The sequence below is a fragment of the Drosophila novamexicana genome, unplaced genomic scaffold, assembly GCF_003285875.2.
Source record: "Drosophila novamexicana strain 15010-1031.04,08,12 unplaced genomic scaffold, DnovRS2.1 tig00000434-arrow-pilon, whole genome shotgun sequence".
Taxonomy (NCBI): Eukaryota; Metazoa; Arthropoda; class Insecta; order Diptera; family Drosophilidae; genus Drosophila; species Drosophila novamexicana.
The window spans coordinates 5,253,839-5,273,343 of NW_020824802.1; the positions used below are offsets into that span (position 1 = coordinate 5,253,839).

At 34.9% G+C, this 19,505-nt stretch overlaps 1 protein-coding gene across 7 annotated transcripts in view; it reads left to right on the forward strand.

Moving 5' to 3' along the window:
- The window catches only part of LOC115760404 (protein unc-13 homolog 4B), a 142,663-nt gene that overhangs the window by 69,945 nt on the left and 53,213 nt on the right, over nt 1–19,505 (forward strand). The window lies entirely within an intron of this gene.

Sequence of the window (19,505 nt, forward strand, 5' to 3'; positions counted from 1 at the left end):
GCAGTCAAAGTTTCATTTACGATTGTCGCAAGAAATACGACTAGCAAGCGTTTTGTGATATTTTAAAAACGTTTCTTAAAAGATCACGCAAAAGGCTCGCATGAAATATGATTTGCGATTTTTGTTCCATGCCCATTTTATTCCCATAAAAATGTTTGTTGCGGTTTTTTTCTTAATATTCATTTTAATTCAAATTGTATTTTAAAACTAAATATCATTTAATTTAACTTAAAATTAAAAGGTGTTTTTAAAGCAATCTTATAATTATAAAACAAGTAAGAGGTTCTGGTCGGGAGTTCCCGACTAGGGATACCCTGAACCCTCTTATTCCAACACCAAATAAATTAATAAAAAAAAGTTCCCTTGGCATGGCTCGAACTCGCGACAGACCGCAACACTTGCTATGCCTCTACTCAACAGCCACACCAACAATTAAATACTTGTGATGAAAAAGGAACTAATATAACATTACAAAAATAAGATGCAATTACCATGCTATTAGAATGCGAAGCAGACGCGCATGAATGTGTGTGTGTACATGTATACAAAAATTCTTAAAGCTGCTGCCCCATTTAATTGCGCAGTTGCATATAACTTTGGTTTTTCTTAACCGATCTTTATGAAATTTTCTACAGTATATCATATTGTACCATAGAATATTTGTGTATTCTGAAAAAGTCAATTGCATTTAAATTGTGGTTTAAATTGGTCGGCAATAAAAGTTGGGTTATTAACTTGATTTATAGCTCTGGGTTGGTAGCGGAGAGGTGGCGATAGGTAAGAAATGAAAGATACTTGAAATATCTATTATATTCTAGAAGCAAAATATCATGGTTGGTGGCTCTAGCTCTTATTATTTACCCAATTTGCTAAAAAAAAACAGGGTATCGATTTAGATTTTTATCGATTGCTTGGAAACGGAGTAGGTTATCGATTATCGGAAACAAACTCGATATATATATTTGATGTTGGAAAAAGAGGGTTCAGGGTATTCCCTAGTCGGGAGCTCCCGACTAGAACCTCTTACTTGTTTCTTTTTGTGTTAGTGCCCTGAAGACGGTTGCCAAAGTGCAGCCAAAATATATAAATATATATTTCAAACAAAATTGTGATTTTTCATTTTTGTCTTGAATAAAAACCCCGGACCTTGAGCCAGCCAAAACAATAATTATGGTACATATGTCACTATCCGCCCAGCCTTGCACGTGAAACGTTTCGTGCCCGTGTTAAATTGAAAGCTACCCATCTTGATCTCTATTTGTATTTAAAAATATATTTTAAGTACATCGAATAAAGAACCAAGTGTTGGAATCAATGGTTTCCACCCATATTAGTCAAGCGGTGAGAATCATGAAGCTGAAGAATAAACATTATTTTTGACCTTTGATCCGCATTCGGGACCCAAGAACGTATCAATTAAACTCTCAAAAAGATCTTCGAAAATGATATTAAAGCCGATCGGATGGTAACCAAAAAGTTTTCATACAACCGGTTTTTCACTAATTAACCACTGTTGTGAGTGGAACCTCCCAATTCGATGAAACACGTATTCATTAAGTTCTTATGTAGAGCTTTGAAAATAAGTTTCAAGCAAATCGGACAAAACTTAAACCTTCACCAAAAAAAATCTTAGAATCGCACTTTCTAGCGAGGAAAATGATTTTTAATATAGATCTTTGGAAATAAGTTTGAACACGAAATGTCACCCACCATATCTTTGACCCCCATTTACGTCTTGAAGCTGAAAAATAAACTTTCGATTATTAAACCTTTGATCCGCATTTGACACCCAAGAACGTATCGAATAAATTCTTACAAATATCTTTGAAAATTATTTTAAAGTTGATTGGATGGTAAGCACCAACCTTTCATACAACCGGTTTTTGCTAATTAACCACTGTTGTGAGTGGAATTTCCCAAATCGCTGAAACACGTACTCATTAAGTTCTTTTGTAAAGCTTTAAGAAACAAAGCAAAACGGGAAAAATTTAAGGCTTAAAGAATAAGCTTGGATTCTGCGAAAAGTGTGAAACAAGTTTCAACTGTTTTTTCATGTAGATCCTTGGAAGTGAATTGATATTTCAGATAAATTTTGACAAATATCTGTGAAAATGTTTTTGAAGCCGATCGTATTTAACTAATTTTTTTAATTTCTTTATTTATTTATAAATGGTTGACATCGAGTGTCTAATTGTAAAAATTAAATGCTAAATGCTTAATAGGAATAAAAAATTTTCTAATAGCATCACTGACCGATAGTCGTGTTTTATTTGTCCGTCCGGCCAGCTATGCCCCTTTTCACAGCTAAATTTGTCAGTGACGTTATTAGAGCCTACGGCTAAGAAGAAGGGTGTTGGTAGAGAAAATCGTACACTTAAGTAATAATGGAAAATAATCTTCAAATACTATATTATTTAAGAAAATACAGTAAAAAGGAAAAAGAAAGAAAGAAGTTATTAATAAAGTAAAGAAATTTATACGAGATATATAGAGTGTTAAGTGGATAGGAAAAAAAAATCACCGAACCGGAGGGGGGAATTTATAGCCTGTCCGGCAAGCTACATCTCTACCCATAGCTGGAAATGGCCAGTGAGTTCCCGAAGTTATACTGAAAGCAAAGTGGAGAAAACGTGATAGAATATTACAGAAAACTCTTAAAAAGAACAAATAACGAGACCATTGCTAAAAGAGAGATAGCTCATGATCTAGAGAGCCCGCAGCCGAGGTTTGCTAAGCTATTGTAATTTTTGCATAACATGCGAAAAGAATTGTGCATAGCGTAATCTGTTGTGCACGTAGGTAGAAATAGGGGGCGATAATTCCTGGTTGGTCTAGCCGGAACAGAGAACTGAAGACGCCCTAGCAGAGAAGAAGAATCTTTGTCGCCAATAATAAACTTATGTAGAAAGACAACACCGAGAATTGTCCTACGGTTGGTTAACGACGGAAGGTTAAGAAAAAGCAGCCTACTGGAGTAGGATGGCAACCGAAGATTAGGGTCCCAATTTAAACCTCGTATGGCAAAAAGCAGAAATTGCTTCTGAACAGATTCAGTTCGATCTTGGCTATTGTTATACTACGGAGACCAGATGCAAGAGCAGTATTCAAGGATAGGGCGGACAAGAGAGATGTGCAGAAGTTTCGTTATAAAAGGATCGTTAAACTCTTTAGACCATCGTTTAATGAATCCAAGTACACCTTTTGCCTCATTAATGATGGTATCTATGTGAAGATTGCAACAGAGTTTAGAATCAAAAATAACGCCTAGATCCTTAACAGTTAATAAACGTTGCAAAGGGATATTGTCGATTGTATAAGTGACAAGATAAGGTGTAGTACGATTAAATGTCACAAAGATACACTTTGAACAGTTCAGATGCAATTGATTGGCCGAACACCAAAGTTGCATGGCGTTCAAATTGTCTTGTAAACGAGAATGATTTAGGGGATTAGTGTATTATAGAATAAGTTTCAGATCGTCCGCATACATGAGTACACGGTCATGTGATATAACAGAGGGGAGATCATTTATAAAAAGAGTAAAGAGTAAAGGTCCAAGATGACTACCTTGAGGAACACCAGAAGTAACGTGAACCTGTTTAGAGGTAGTCAGCCTCAGCATTACACTTTGGGTCCTACCTTTTAAATAAGAATTAATCCAAATCAAGAGACGCAGGGAAACCTATTCGGTCTAGTTTAAAAAGTAAAATGTCATGGTGCACAGAGTCAAATGCCTTGAAGTCAGTGTAAATGTCATCAATTTACATTTTCGAAAGGAAAGCATCATTTACCATGAAAGTAAACTCAAGCAAATTGATCGTAGTTGGCAGATTTTTTAGGAATCAATGTTTAACAGGAGAAACATCTGATTTGCAGCAATGCTGCAAATTAGAAGTGATAATTTTTTAAATAATTTGGGAATAGTAGTCAATTTTGTAATGCCCCTTCAATTTTGTATATCAGTCTTTCCACCTTTCTTGTGGAGAGGAATGATATAAGATGGCTTTGAAGAAGTAGTCGATGGAACTGACTTGGGAATACACATATCTAAGAGGATGTTATAAAAAAAATTAATAGCCTTATTCATATCAACCGAGTCATATAAGAAAGACCAATCGGTTGCATAGATAAGCTGATTCAGCAATGAATAATTTCCTTTGCGAAAGCAACGGCGGGGCTTATTGGGTGATGAGCAAGAAATGAGAGGATTACAATTGAACATTGCAACTTCTAAAGTAGGATTATTTACATCCTGAGGAAGAGATAAAGGAGGGGAGCTAGATACATTAAAAATAAGGTAGTCGTTAACAAACAACGAAAGATAAAGCATGCAGTCTATAAAATCAGGCTGTGCTGAGGGCACTAGATAATTTTCAGCAGTGAATAATGACCAAGAGATGTTCGGCAAATTAAAATCACCGAACACCACGCACGAGTGAAGAAACTTCTTTAATACAAGTAATATGTTTAATATAAACTTGAAAATCAGAAGAAGGAGGGACATAAGAGCATGTAATATAGATATTCCGTGTAGGAAGAGACACCTTAACTGAGACAATCTCAGCATCAGTAGGCGTACTAAAACAGAAAAGTTCTGACTAGAGAGAGGCGTTAACGGCAATTAACATCCCACCATCTCGAGTCGGCCGATCATTTCTATGCAAAATAAAATTATTCAAAAAAACCTCAAAATCAGATATGGTTAAATCAATTATTACCGACAACATCATTGACTACTTTTAATTTGTAGCTTACTATAGAATATTTTTATATTCGCAAAAAGTCAATTGAATTACATTTGTAGCTTAAACTGGTGGGCAATACAAATTGGTTTATTTACTTGATTTATAGCTATGTGGTCGTAAAGGGAGGTTGTAAAAGCTATAAAATGAAAGATACTTCAAATAAACGTATTCTAGAACCTATATGTCAAGTTAAGTGAATCTAGCTCTTATAACTTACGGGATTTGCTTTGAGATTTGAGATATCGATTTGTATCGATTCCTTGGAAACGGGCCAAGGTATCGATTATCGGAAACAAACTCGTACTACGCGCGCACTAGGAGGACCTACATTCCAAATTCCAAACATCAAGTCTCTAGGTCTTATAGGTTCTAGGTTCCTTGCGTTCATACATACGGACGGACGGACAGACGGACATGGCTAAATCGACTCGGCTGTTGATTCTGATCAAGAATATATATACTTTTTGGGGTCGGAGATGCTTCCTTCTGTCTGTTACTCGGTACTTAACGAACATTTTGCTTATAAACAGCTTTCCACATTTTACAAGTCAAAAGTTTAATAAGTTGTGAAATTCATTGCCTTAGTGGTGTGAGCCGCGCGTAAACCGCACTAAGCAATTTGAAACTAATAGCGATAGCGATACAAACATGCGAACTTCACGCCTTCCTTTCAATAATGATACCAATTTCGCTTATTTCAAGTTTAGACTCATTTTTGTTAATATTAAATAATTTTATAAAAAAAGCGAAAAAAGTTAATTAAAAAAGTTAATCGAAGTTAGTCTCCAGCCTGCCTTCAGCAAAGCTGGTCGATGGTACCGTCGCTTGCGTCGCTTCGTTTTCGAAGTACATTGAGCGAAAAAGTTTTGAAATCCATGAAATGCATGCTTTATTTAAAATAATACATTAACCTAGATACTAACAAAAATTTTGTTCAGGTAAGTTTAAGAATAAAATAAATTTTTCACAAATTATAATTTTTTGCAATAACAATGTTAAGAAAATAGCGCACATACATAGATTGATTTACCTTTTGTATTTGGACAGTGTATGCTCGAGAGCAGTTCTTGTCACAGCCAATGACGAATTTAAATTATACATGCATAGCTTCATCAAAATATCTTTATATGTGTTGTTATTCACTGCTCTAGCAAAGTCTGTGGCTGGTAAAGATATAAATTTTCTTAGTTTTCTAGCGCTTATCATGACCTATCCTAAATTCGTGTTGACATATGAATGTAAGTTGTGTACTGACCCAGCGGACCAAACTGTCTCAAATAATATCGCAAACTGGTCAATTGCGAGACTTTACCCGACAAAACAATCGCAAACGCATCGTGAAACAATAGCAATATGAATCATATGACGTTCATTTTGTGGCAGTCAAAGTTTCATTTGCAACTGTCGCAAGAAATACGCATAGCAAGCGTTTTGTGATATTTTAAAAAAGTTTCTTAGAAGATCACGCAAAAGGCTCGCATGAAATATGATTTGCGAAACTTTTTTTTTCCATGCCCATTTTGTTCCCATAAAAATTTTTGTTGCTGTTTTTTTTTCTCCTAATATTCATTTTAATTCAAATTGTATTTTAAAACTAAAAAACTTTTAATTAAACTTCTGAAAGGGAATAGTTTAGTTATTAATTTACACTTGTTTATTACTTACCTCTCTATAGAATTCCAAATTTTAACAAATCCCATCACGTTGACCACGTGTCTGCTCGCTTCGGCGGACAATAGAAAAGAGAAGAAAAGAATTTTTCAACCACCAAAAAACGGTCTGAGTAGGAAAAAACAACAAAAACAACACAGCATCCGAATGCCACGTCGTTTTTACTCTCTCGCTCTCATGAAAATGTTGCACTTTCTGAGCATGATTAACATTTGAAACAAAAACAACGCACCATGCTCTCTACTGTGCACCCACTTTTATCGCAAAGATCTCACAGATTTCGTTTTCCTTCTCAATTTTCAAAAAATCAAGCTTCATAGTAGCATTTTGTTGTAGGGTGTTATTCATCTTATTGTTTATATTGTCTTTGGCTTTACCATCTGATATCCATTTTAATCAAAATCGCATGTTTATTAATATAAATTTTTTTTACAGATCTTTTAAAGACTACTCAAATATTACTTACACACTTTTTTATTTACTTTAAACATATAACATAATAATAAAATTTTTTTTTTTTAATTGTTTAGTTAATAGTTTAATCTGATATCATTTATCTTAATGTTAATTTTTTTTTTGTTTTTGTGTTAGTGCCCTGAACGGTTGCCAAAGTGCAGCCAAAATATATAAACATATATTTCAAACAAAATTGCGATTTTTGTCTTGAAAAAAACAACCCCGGACCTCGAGCCAGCCAAAACAATAATTATAACATGGAAAGGTCGCCAAATCCCGCACCATATGTATAATATATTTAATTATACTAGTCGCTATGAGTCACTTAAAAAAATATAACTTTATTAAACAATGCGCGGCTTACCGGAGCTCATATGAATAGAATATTCAACTTTACGGTTTAAATTCGTCGGATAATCTCAAACTTTAAACTGATGTCAACGCTTAGCAAGCCCCGGATGAGCGCTCCCAAGATCATTAGCTCTCATTATTTGTTCTCTTTATTAGGGTTTTGGAATATTTTAAGAACCTGAATTTGAGTTGCGTTGGTAATTTGGACATTTGGTGGGAATAACGATTTGGGCCTCTGACATTTATTGTAACAAATTTCAATTAGTGTGTATCGTATTACAATATTTAAGTTGTGTGCTAAGTTGCTAGAGCTTATGTATAAGGGGTTTTATATAAGTGTTGTGGACATATGATATATGCTTTATTTAAATACATGAGTGCATGTGCAAATATGGTATGTGTTGTAGGTGTGGTACATATGTCACTATCCGCCCAGCCTTGCACGTGAAACGTTTCGTGCCCGTGTTAAATTGAAATCTACCCATCTTGATCTCTATTTGTATTGAAAAATATATTTTAAGTACATCGAATAAAGAACCAAGTGTTGGAATCAATGGTTTCCACCCATATTAGTCAAGCGGTGAGAATCATGAAGCTGAAGAATAAACTTTATTTTTGACCTTTGATCCGCATTCGGGACCCAACAACGTATGAAATAAACTCTCAAAAAGATCTTCGAAAATGATATTAAAGCCGATCGGATGGTAACCAAAATGTTTTCATACAACCGGTTTTTCACTAATTAACCACTGTTGTGAGTGGAACTTCCCAATTCGATGAAACACGTATTCATTAAGCTCTTATGAAGAGCTTTGAAAATAAGTTTCAAGCAAATCGGATAAAACTTAAACTTTCACAAAAAAAATCTTCAAATCGCACTTTCTACTGAGGAAGTTTGGATTCTGCGAAAAGTGTGAAGCCCGTCTCAAATGATTTTTAGTATAGATCTTTGGAAATAAGTTTGAATGCGAAATGTCACCCACCATATCTTTGACCCCCATTTCCGCCTTGAAGCTGAAAAATAAACTTTCTATTATTAAACCTTTGATCCGCATTTGACACCTAAGAACGTATCAAATAAATTCTTACAAATATCTTTGAAAATGATTTTAAAGTTGATTGGATGGTAAGCAACAACCTTTCATACAACCGGTTTTTGCTAATTAACCACTGTTGTGAGTAGAATTTCCCAAATCGCTGAAACACGTACTTATTAAGGTCTTTTGTAGAGCTTTAAGAAATAAAGCAAAACAGGAAAACTTAAGGCTTAAAGAATAAGCTTTGATTCTGCGAAAAGTGTGGAACAAGTTTCAAATGTTTTTTCATGTAGATCCTTGGAAATGAATTGATAGATCAGATAAATTTTGACAAATATCTGTGAAAATGTTTTTGAAGCCGATCGTATTTAACTATTTTTTTAATTTCTTTATTTATTTATAAATGGTTGACAAACGAGTGTCTAATTGTAAAAATTAAAAAATTAGATGCTAAAAGCTTAATAAGAATAAACAATTTTCTAATAACAATTTTCTAATAGCATTGCCCGTCCAGGCAGCTATGCCCCTTTTCACAGCTAAATTTTTCAGTGACGTTATTAGAGCCTACGGCTGAGAAGAAGGGTTTTGGTAGAGAAAATAGTAGAAAATAATCTTCAAATACTATATTATTTAAGAAAATACAGTAAATAGGAAAAAGAAAGAAAGAAGTTATTAATAAAGTAAAGAAATTTATACGAGATATATAGAGTGTTAAGTAGATAGGAAAAAAAGATATTAATGGGAAATCACCGAACCGGAGGGGGAAATTTATAGCCTGTCCGGCAAGCTACATCTCTACCCATAGCTGGGAATGGCCAGTGAGTTCCCGAAGTTATACTGAAAGCAAAGTGGAGAAAACGTGATAGAATATTACAGAAAACTTTTAAAAAGAACAAATAACGAGACCATTGCTAAAAGAGAGATAGCTCATGATCTAGAGAGCCCGCAGCCGAGGTTTGCTAAGCTATTGTAATTTTTGCATAACATGCGAAACTTCTTTAATACAAGTTATATGTTTAATATAAACTTGAATATCAGAAGAAGGAGGGACATAAGAGCATGTAATATAGATATTCCGTATAGGAAAAAACACCTTAACTGAGACAATCTCAGCATCAGTAGGCGTACAAAAACAGAAAAGTTCTGACTGGAGAGTGGCTTTAACTGCAATTAACACCTCACCACCTCGCAAGCAACTCAAAACTCGAGTCAAAATAACTCGAGAGCTGCTTAGCCACGTTATTCAGTCTTAAGAATTTATTTTTCACAGAATTATACATTCTGTAGAAGTCAATTTGCTTGTCAATGCATTTTGGGCAAGACCAACACAATCCGCCGCAGCCCTTCTTGGCAATTGCAGCGATCTTGTCGCAATCACCCCCAGTGAGACCTGTACATTTAGCATGCATCATATTTTCACAATGATGCAAATTGCGGCAGTGCAGAATCATCAGCCTGCTTGAACGTGCGAGGTTTCCTACACCACGACATAATTTATACCGGCGTTAAAAGATAAGGAGAAATTGCGAGAGCGCGATGCACAAGCAGAAATATGCAGCAGCGAACACACGCACAAACAAGAGTAAGTACAGCGGAGCACCAAAAGAAAAGAATCAAAACAGGCATAAGCAACAACACGGAGCTGACGCCGCGTTTAATAAATGCAGTATATAACAGACTTACGCTCCACAACAGATAACACTTAGCACAAGTTATACAAACTTTTTCAATAAAGCACCAAAAATTTAGAAATAAAAGGGAGGATTAAACCGAAAAAAGGGCACACACGACAATCACTCTCAACTATACATATATATATATATAGCACCAAAAATTTAGAAATAAAAGGGAGGATTAAAACGAAAAAAGGGCACACACGACAATCACTCTCAGCTATATATATATATATATATATATACTCACTCTCAACTATATATATATATATATATATATATAGCTGAGAGTGATTGTCGTGTGTGCCCTATATATATATATATATATATATATATAGCTGAGAGTGATTGTCGTGTGTGCCCTTTTTTCGGTTTAATCCTCCCTTTTATTTCTAAATTTTTGGTGCTATATATATATATATAGTTGAGAGTGATTGTTGTGTGTGCCCTTTTTTCGGTTTAATCCTCCCTTTTATATATATATCGAGAGAGTTGTCAGTTGAGAGTGATTGACGTGTGTGTTTCATGTAGATATATATCTATATATATAACTGTTTGTCCTGACTTACTGACTGACTGATTGGTGATCAGCGCACAGCCTAAACCGTAAGAGCTAGGAAGCTGAAATTTTCACTGTAGTTACCTTACGTGATGAAGGTGGACGTTAAGATGGGGTTTCGGGAAATACCACGCAAAAAATCGGGAAAAACGTTTGTATGCAACTTTTTTGTTTACCATCCGATCGGCCTCAAACTAAATTTCATTTGTTCAAATTCATTTTAGGGGTGTTTCACAATTTTCCAAAAATGTATTCCTAATTGGTGGAAATGGGGGTCAAAGATTTGGTGGCTGTCGTTTCTCCCTCAAATTAATTTTCAAGGATCTATGTCAAAAAGCTTTTGAGACGTGTTTCACATTTTTAGCAGAATCAAAACATCCTCGGAAAAAAGCGCAGTTCTAAATTTTTTTTGTGCAGTTTTAAGTTTTGTCCAATTTTCTTCAAACTTATTTTCAACATGTGTTTAAGCGATTTGGGAAATTCACCCACAACCGTTGTGGACCGTTTTAGGACCGCCTAAAACTCATTTTCAAAGGTCTTTGTTTAAGTTCATTTAAGGGGTGTTTCACACTTTTCGAGAAATCCGTTCCTCCTTGGTAGAAATGGGAGTCAAAGATTTGGTGGGTGGTCTAAACGCCTCCGGCGGAAAGTGCATTTTAAAGAATTTTTTTTGGTGAATTTTAAGTTGGGTCCGATTTGCATCAAACTTATTTTCAAAACTCTACATAATACGTGTTTTATCGATTTGGGAAATTCCACTCGCAACAGTTGTAAATTGGCGGAAAACCTTTGTATGAAAGTTGTTTGTTTACCGCCCACTCAGTTTCAAAATCATTTTCAAAGCTTTTTAAGAACATTCATTTTATCACATAAGTCCCACGGGCAAGGCCGGGCTATACCCTCTACTATATATGTAAATATATATAGATTCCCTAGTTATGGCCTTATTCCAGTCTCAACATCTCTTAAATTTTTTGCGAATGTAACATATTTTTCTAATGTCAAAGATGGTGATCGTATCGATGATTTATGGAATTTTATATCGATGTTATGAAAAATAAAAAAGTATTATTTCCATAAACAGCTGATATATCAATTAAGGAAAGCGGTAACTTTCAATTATAATTTTTAATTTTACAATACAGTTTTTAAGATTTAATGATGGCCAAGTCCCGCAAAGAGTCCATTAAATGGAGCCCCTACTTATTTGACTTTGGAAGGAAAACTTTGCGGCGGTTATGTATGTAAATCAAATCAAACCGATCATCCAGCTGTCTATTTATTTTTATTTAGTTTTGCTATTCATATGACATACGACAACTGACATTTGCTAATGGAATCGCAGAGTGTGAAGTTTGTAATTGTAACATATTTCGAGAATAGTGCATTCAGGCAATTACACAACAGGAGCAATTTGCGAATACTTTTCGTCGATCCAGACACAGACAATTCCCGGTTTATAGGGAAAATGAACAGAGGCAAAAGAGTGAAGACCATTCTACTCGACGTGCTTAATCTCTAGTAAGACAACAGTCGCACCTTAAACCCAATTTATAAGACAAAATAAATCGTAAAATAATTGAGCAAGCACTTAATAAAAGTGTAAAACGAGGTGCTCTGTTTTTTTTTAATGACGCCAATATGGCAGCGACAGAGAATTGGCACAATGATACCACTTTAAGCTATAGGTAATAACCTGGATAGGTTGATATCTGCGATTAATAGAACAGTTAATTAATGCAGAAGCAAGCTCAGATATTTAATATCCATAGTCAATTTCCCATCTGTCAATTATAAATATAGCTTTCGTAAAACACGAAGTCAAGGCATTCCATAACAAATGGTCTACATTTTCCAGATCTACCGGGTGGTTTGAAAGGCTTCTTGGCTTTAGAAGAAAGCCGAGTGGGTAGTTTGTTTTTAATTTTTAAGTCTAATGAATATGGCCGACAAAATGCAATAAAGGGCTCAGTGGTCAATGAACCAATTCCTGTGCAACGCTGTTTCGTCCGAGGGGGCTTAATGAGATTTATCTGAACCCTTCCGAGGGGGCTTAATGAGAATGTGGTAGTTCAGATTTATCTGAAACCTAGGATAGAAATTTTTGGTCAATACCGAGATTTACAGAAATCATTAAATTACTGTTAACGAACAGTGGTTGTCGGTTGTCACAACTAGTAGAATAGATCTGCTCATGCCTCCATGATTGCGCAAAATAATCTAGAAGATACTAATTCAGGAAGCCAGGAAACAATATTGCCATGCAAAGGATAGTTATAGGTCCTGGAGTCAGATGAGCTGGCCATACCAATTATTTTTTCATGCCAGGTGATCATTATGCAGACTGGTCTTCCGACCTTTTTGTAAAGTTTTCGAACAGAACCGTTGGTCTTACCTTCTAAGAACTAAGGAAAGTTAGATATTTTCGAAGAACTAGCTATTTTAAGTTTTGACAAAATGACCTATCTAATTAGAGCTGACGCTGTTATTTATTTCGGAATCAGTCGCTCAACTCTGCATGGCATGTTTTCTTGCCAGTAATTCAATCTGGTTCCGATTGAGGGACTTGTGTAATGCATCCAAGGAAATTGACGTTAAACATATTTTTTTTCGATGAAATATCTTTGGGAGGCACCAAAATGTTTTCCCAGTGCTTCTGCATTAGGTAATATGCAATCGGGAAACATGAAAGATAATCATATAAGTCTGGTCTAATCCAGCAATTGTCAACAAGCGGTTGATGCCATTCATCTATTAAGTACAAATGCAAATATTTGTCAACAAGCGGTTGATGCCAATTATCTATTTAGTAAAAATGCAAATATTTATAACACGATAAAGCTAAACTAAATTGCGACGGATATATTTGATTTTACAGTTTATGTTTTTTTTAAAGCTACTCATTTAAGTGTGGTTTACAGACAGAGAGTCTTAGAAGCAGTAGCAATGGGTCGCGAAATGCAGATTTTGCTATGCCCCAAATATATAATATATATGGATTATTTAATAGGGCAACAGGCATGTTAATGCAAATTGATTTTGGTCATTCCAGCACAAAAACTTTATAAATGAAATTTTCAGATGATATCGTTTGAGTACTTTCTCGCTCAAAGTATACCCATCGTACAGAAGCTTTATGGATCCAAATTCAAAAGATAGCTATATAGATAATAAAGAAGAAATGAGCAAGTTTCTATTGACCGCAGGGATTTTTCAGTTGTACCTGAAGTAGATATAACTATTTATAAAAATTAGGAAGCGACATATAGGAAAGTGGTAGTTCACACTAACTCTCGTATGCAGCCTGCTGCAATATACGTAGCTTGTAGTAGAGCAAGCAATGGCTTCCGAGTTATTTATTATAGGAGATTTTGTTCATGATTACTTAGTTAACAGTTACGCCTTAGGCATTTACTTTCTTAATACTGAAAGCATTTCTGGTCTGCTCTATGTTTCGTTGAGGCCTCAACATATTCAAACGAAAAATTCCAGGGTTTACTATTGTTGTGTGAGGTAAAACCACTAAACATTTAATATTATATGGTTACCGGTTATACCTACTGCACTGCGAACTTGTATGACACATGTATGTATGTACTACACATATATATGTATGCTGCGCAGATAACAGGGTATGTAAATCAGCATCCCCTTTTTTTCAAGAATGAATTAAAAGGCTTTTTAATGGAAAGCTACACTAGCGTGAACAACGTTTCTTGACATTCATATTCATTTTATTTAATTTCATATATTATTAGCAAGTCATGTCAACATGCAAATAGCATTGCCAATGTACAAATAAGCATAGCGCGCATGCTTGTATAAAAATATATTTACAAATCAGAATATAAGCTTTCATATATTTCATCTTTCGTATATTTCATACCTTAAGTAATAATAAATATTACCATTTTGATTTTAGCATTTTGCAAATGGAAGTGTTTATTAGGCTTTAAAATGTATATCCTTTAATAAGCTAAAATGCTTACATCAAGACAAGATACGAATATAAGAAATGGAATCTGTTGTTCGCACTTTACGGCAAGAATCTCTTAATGGGACTATCATATCAAGTACATGAAATTCTTGAGTTCGTTTGGGCGGCAATGGAGAACAACGCCAGCACACCGAATTACGTTCTTCATCAGGAAGACAGCTTCTTCATCAAGATGATGTTGATGCCAAGTAGAAATCTTTGTTATTGAAAATCGAGAAAGTGGTCGCTTCATAGTCGGCAACCTCGTTCTTCTTCCACAGGAGTGAAACTTAATGTTCTCGTAGGCGGTGGCCGTCAAAAAGGTGCTAGCAGCAGTAACCAGCCCATTGAGGTGGGCCACATGTCCAAGTTGTGAATGCGCCAAAATAGCCACATGGGCAGACGACGGAGACGATGAAAGAGTTGCTGTAAAGTATTGTCGCCGACTGTAGTGTAGTGATATTGGGACTGAAGTCCGACCGCAGCAGTCTATTATCCTTGGTGAAACCAGATGATTGCTCTTTCTGTTCCTTGCAAGACCCCATCGTTACGCGCTAATGAAAATTACAGCAACGTAGCCAGGCGAATATGTCTTAGGTGCTAATGATAAAGATATAGTGAAGGAGGTTAATTAGGGATAAACTTGGCCTTAGTTAATTAATTTTCACATTCGGTTTGTAGAGGATGCAATGTGGTGGTGATCAATCAGTCGTTTAACGACAAGTGACTGTTAATTTGAGCACCAATCTTAGTATGTCTTAAGTCCTTTTCAATGGCTGATCACAATTTGGACATTTGTGTAGTGTTATACCAAGATATCGGTGATTTTTAGTTTGGGGTATCGAAAAATACTCCTGGACAGATGCTGAGTCGAAGTGTGAAAAGGACACTGGCAGACTCATTTGATCTTATTATTCCACAGCCTTGTCCACTCCTAATAAGTTCAAGATGTACTTGAAAGCCGTTTTTAAAAAAATGCATGCTATTTTGAAATGAATCTAGAGTGCAGTAGATGGTACAGGAATCAGATATTTCTGCATTCGATAAAACCCGAATTTGTACGCAAGAAGTGCGTCAATACGCTTGGGGTTTTTTTCGGGCTTAGATTTAATAATAGTTTAGGCACATTTCCATTGACTAGTTGCACGACTTCGTTATAAATTTCTTTAAGATTTTTGATTGCGTTGAAGGAAGCTTGATCGAGTCAGGAAATAATCCTGGCGATATTCTTTATTTGAAGCGTTTTATGTAGTTGATGATTTTAATTGTTTTTATAAACCTGAGAGGGCACCTATTGAAGTGGTGCTGTAAACCAATCTGACAACTCTTTGTGTTGCCCGTTTATAGTTCTTTCCCTGCCAAATGAATGTGCTTTCTGTAATGTAATGTTAAACCAGTAACTATAAAGTGGAAACCTGTCAATCTACTCAGTTCCAAATGAAAGCATTTTCTAAAAAAAACTCTCCCAAATGCCTTAAATGGGGCTCTGGTGCCGGTAGCCATCATACTCCAGTAAATTTATAGTGATTAATCACCCCTCTTTAAACAGGGGTGATGATAAGGCTTGGTGTAATATTTATTTATAATTTATGCAGAAGTTTCAGAAGCCAAAACGTAATCCGTTTAATGAAGAAATATTCGTAAGAAAAGTCTCTGATCATTTATGAATAAAACAAGAAAGAGGTTTTAGTCGGGAACTCCCGACTAGGGAATACCCTGAACTCTCTTATTTCATCGCCAAAATGCAGCTCGCGCAACGCTCTCTTTTGAAGTAATAAAGATAAATTTTAAATTTAAACATCAAATTCTTGATGTTTTCGCTAGCTGTGCCAACCATTCGCGCAGCTACATATAACTTTGGTTTTCTCTTAACCGATCTTAATGAAATTTTCTACAGTATATCTTATTGTACCATAGAATATTTGTGTATTCTCTAAAAATCAATTGCATTAAAATTGTGGCTTAGATTGGTTGGCAATATAAGTTGGGTTATTAACTTAATTTATAGTTCTGCGGTGTTAGCGGGAAGGTGGCGATAGGTATAAAATGAAAGATACTTGATATATATATAATATTCTAGAACAACATATCAAGTTTGGTGACTCTAGCTCTTAATATTTACCAAAATTGCTAAAAAAAAAAAACAGGATGTCGAAATCGATTTTGATCGATTGCTTGGAAACGGAGTAAGTTATCGATTATCGGAAACAAACTCGATCTGCGCAGGCACTAGGAGGACCTATATCTAAAATTTTATACGGACAGACGGACGGGCAAACAGGCGGACATGGCTAGATCGACTTGGCTATTGGTATAAAAACCGAAGATAATTTTAAAACGTAGAGTAAAGTTAACAGAATTAAATTAGAATAACAAACAAAATTGTATATCTCTATATATAAAACTGTTTGTCCGGACTGACTGACTAATTGGTGATCAACGCACAGCACAAACCGTAAGAGCTAGGAAGCTGAAATTGTCACTGTAGTTACCTTATGTGATGAAGGTGCACGGTAAGACGTGGTTTCGGGAAATACCACCCTAAAAATCGGGAAAAATGTTTGTATGAAACTTTTTTGTTTACCATCCGATCGGCCTCAAATTTCAAATTTCAAATTTCTTTGTTCAAATTCATTTGAGGGGTGTTTCACACTATTCTAAAAATGTATTCCTCCTTGGTGGAAATGGGGTCAAAGATTTGGTGGATAACGTTTCTCCCTCAACTTTATTTTCAAGGATCTATATAAAAAATCATTTGAAACGTGTTTCACATTTTTCGCAGAATCAAAGCATCCTCGGTAAAATGTCAAATTCAATGATTTTGGTGATGTTTTATTTTTTTTTTCGATTTGCTTCAAAATTTATTTTTAAAGCAATACATAAAAACTTAATGAATACGTGCTTTAACGATTTGAGAAATTCCACCCGCAACAGTGATAAATTGGCGGAGAACATTTGTATGAAAGCTGATTATTTACCGTCCGAACAGTTTCAAAATCATTTTTAAAGCTTTTGGAAAACATTTATTTTATACGTGCCACGGGCAAGGCCGGGCTATACCCACTAGTTTACGAACATAATTGTAGGGTTAAATTGAAATAATAATAATTGTAAATATTATTTAAGATTCCAGGCAGATCATCTTAGTCTTAAGCTTTTAACTAATGCTGCATGAGAGTACTCCCATCTCCAGCTCATTCAATTCATTCAATCATTCATTCTGCCCTTTAGGCCTCATGCATGAGTCTTTCGTGAGCGTGCACAAAATGGGTGCTCATTGATTCTCAAGATTTTTAAATTAGACTACGAAGTCGAAGACTACTCAACTACATATATTATGCCTTAGTCGTGCGATGTTTGGGCTTACTACTTAATTATACTACCCAGTTTAAGGACCCGTTCGCTAGACTTTCTCTTAATATTCGGCGTTTGTGCGGTCAATATAAGAGTATGCTTCTTATATGTATATGGAGCCCATCTACAATTGTGCTCGCAAATGGGATTCAACTGCTGCAAAAGAAGTTTTTAAAATGTAACTTACAATGCAAAGTAAAGGCATTGTAAGTTACATTTTATATATGTACATATATATACTATTAAGTTTTACACGTTCATTTACTTTAAAAAAATATATTTCAATTTATTATTTTCACTAACGGCTACTTCTGTTGAGTACATTCAGATTTTCTTCCCGAATATGAACTGATTTATCTCACTGTTGCGGTTGCTTAGCAAACTTCGCTTTGAGAGAGCTTGAGTCAAAATTGAGTGAAGTTTGAGCTGCGTCAGCAATTATGCGTGGGATAGTGCTCTGATAGGAACATTGACAGTGGCGTGATATTTATGGTGAATTGTTTGTGTCTACCAAAGGGGGACAGTTTGATCTTGACCAATGTCGATGTTATCACCAGGCTCTTTGTTGACAATATTAGAAATGTTTATACTTGTGCTTATGCTTATGTGCTAAGTTATGTTAAAGGGTGGGTGCGACTATGGATATGTCACTCCCCCAACCATTAGATAAGTGCCTGTCCCCAGGTGTTTAAGTTTGGGTATAGTGTAACATTTTCTTCTTTAACAATTGGTGTATCTCCTATTATTGTAGGTGTTTCTTCTACTTTTGGTTTTTTATATTTTATAATTAATTTCTTAGGTATGCTTTTGAACTTATATGTTAAATACAGAGTTAAACTTATTGATATGATTACAAATATGGTTATAGTAATTATCTGGAATACATTGTTAAATTTTGTGTGTTCATTTATGATTTGTTTCGTTTGTACAAACGAAAGTGGTTCTAATTTTATAACATCATTGCTTACGTAAATGCTTTGAGTATAATCTAACATAGTGTTTCAAATTTCATTAATTTGCAGTGAACAATTAAAAATTTTATTATACTGTTTTCTTCTATTGTTATTCCGTTATTTATACAATTGTGGGTTAATATAGTTTTTGGTAAATTCCAAGTTAAAATTATATTTGGTTCTACATAGTTGATTTGAAAATGTTGCAAAGTTTTGGTATAATTACATTCTGATGTTATTTGGTTTAAAATTCCTGTGCTGTTTTTGCGACGTTGCAAAGCTCACATTCGTCTATTAGATTTTGAATTAAATTTTGATAATCTGGGAAATAGTGGGTTTCTTTGAACCAATTGATGGTTTTTCAATTCCTGGATGTAATAATTCTTTGTTTTTTTTTTTATACCCTGAACCCATTTAAAATGGGTAAAAATGGTATATTGTATTTGTGCCAAATGCAAATGTATGTAACAGGCAGATGGAAGCATCTCCGACCCTAAAAAGTATATATATTCTTGATCAGCATCAATAGCCGAGTCGATCTAGCCATGTTCGTCTATCTGTCCGTCCGTCTGTCCGTATGTATGAACGCAAGGATCTCAGAACCTATAAAAGCTTGAAATTTCTAGTTCCCGAGCAGATCGAGTTTGTTTCCGATAATCGATAACTTACTCCGTTTCCAAGCAATCGATAAGAATCGATGTCGATATCCTGTTTTTTGGGTAATTTTGGT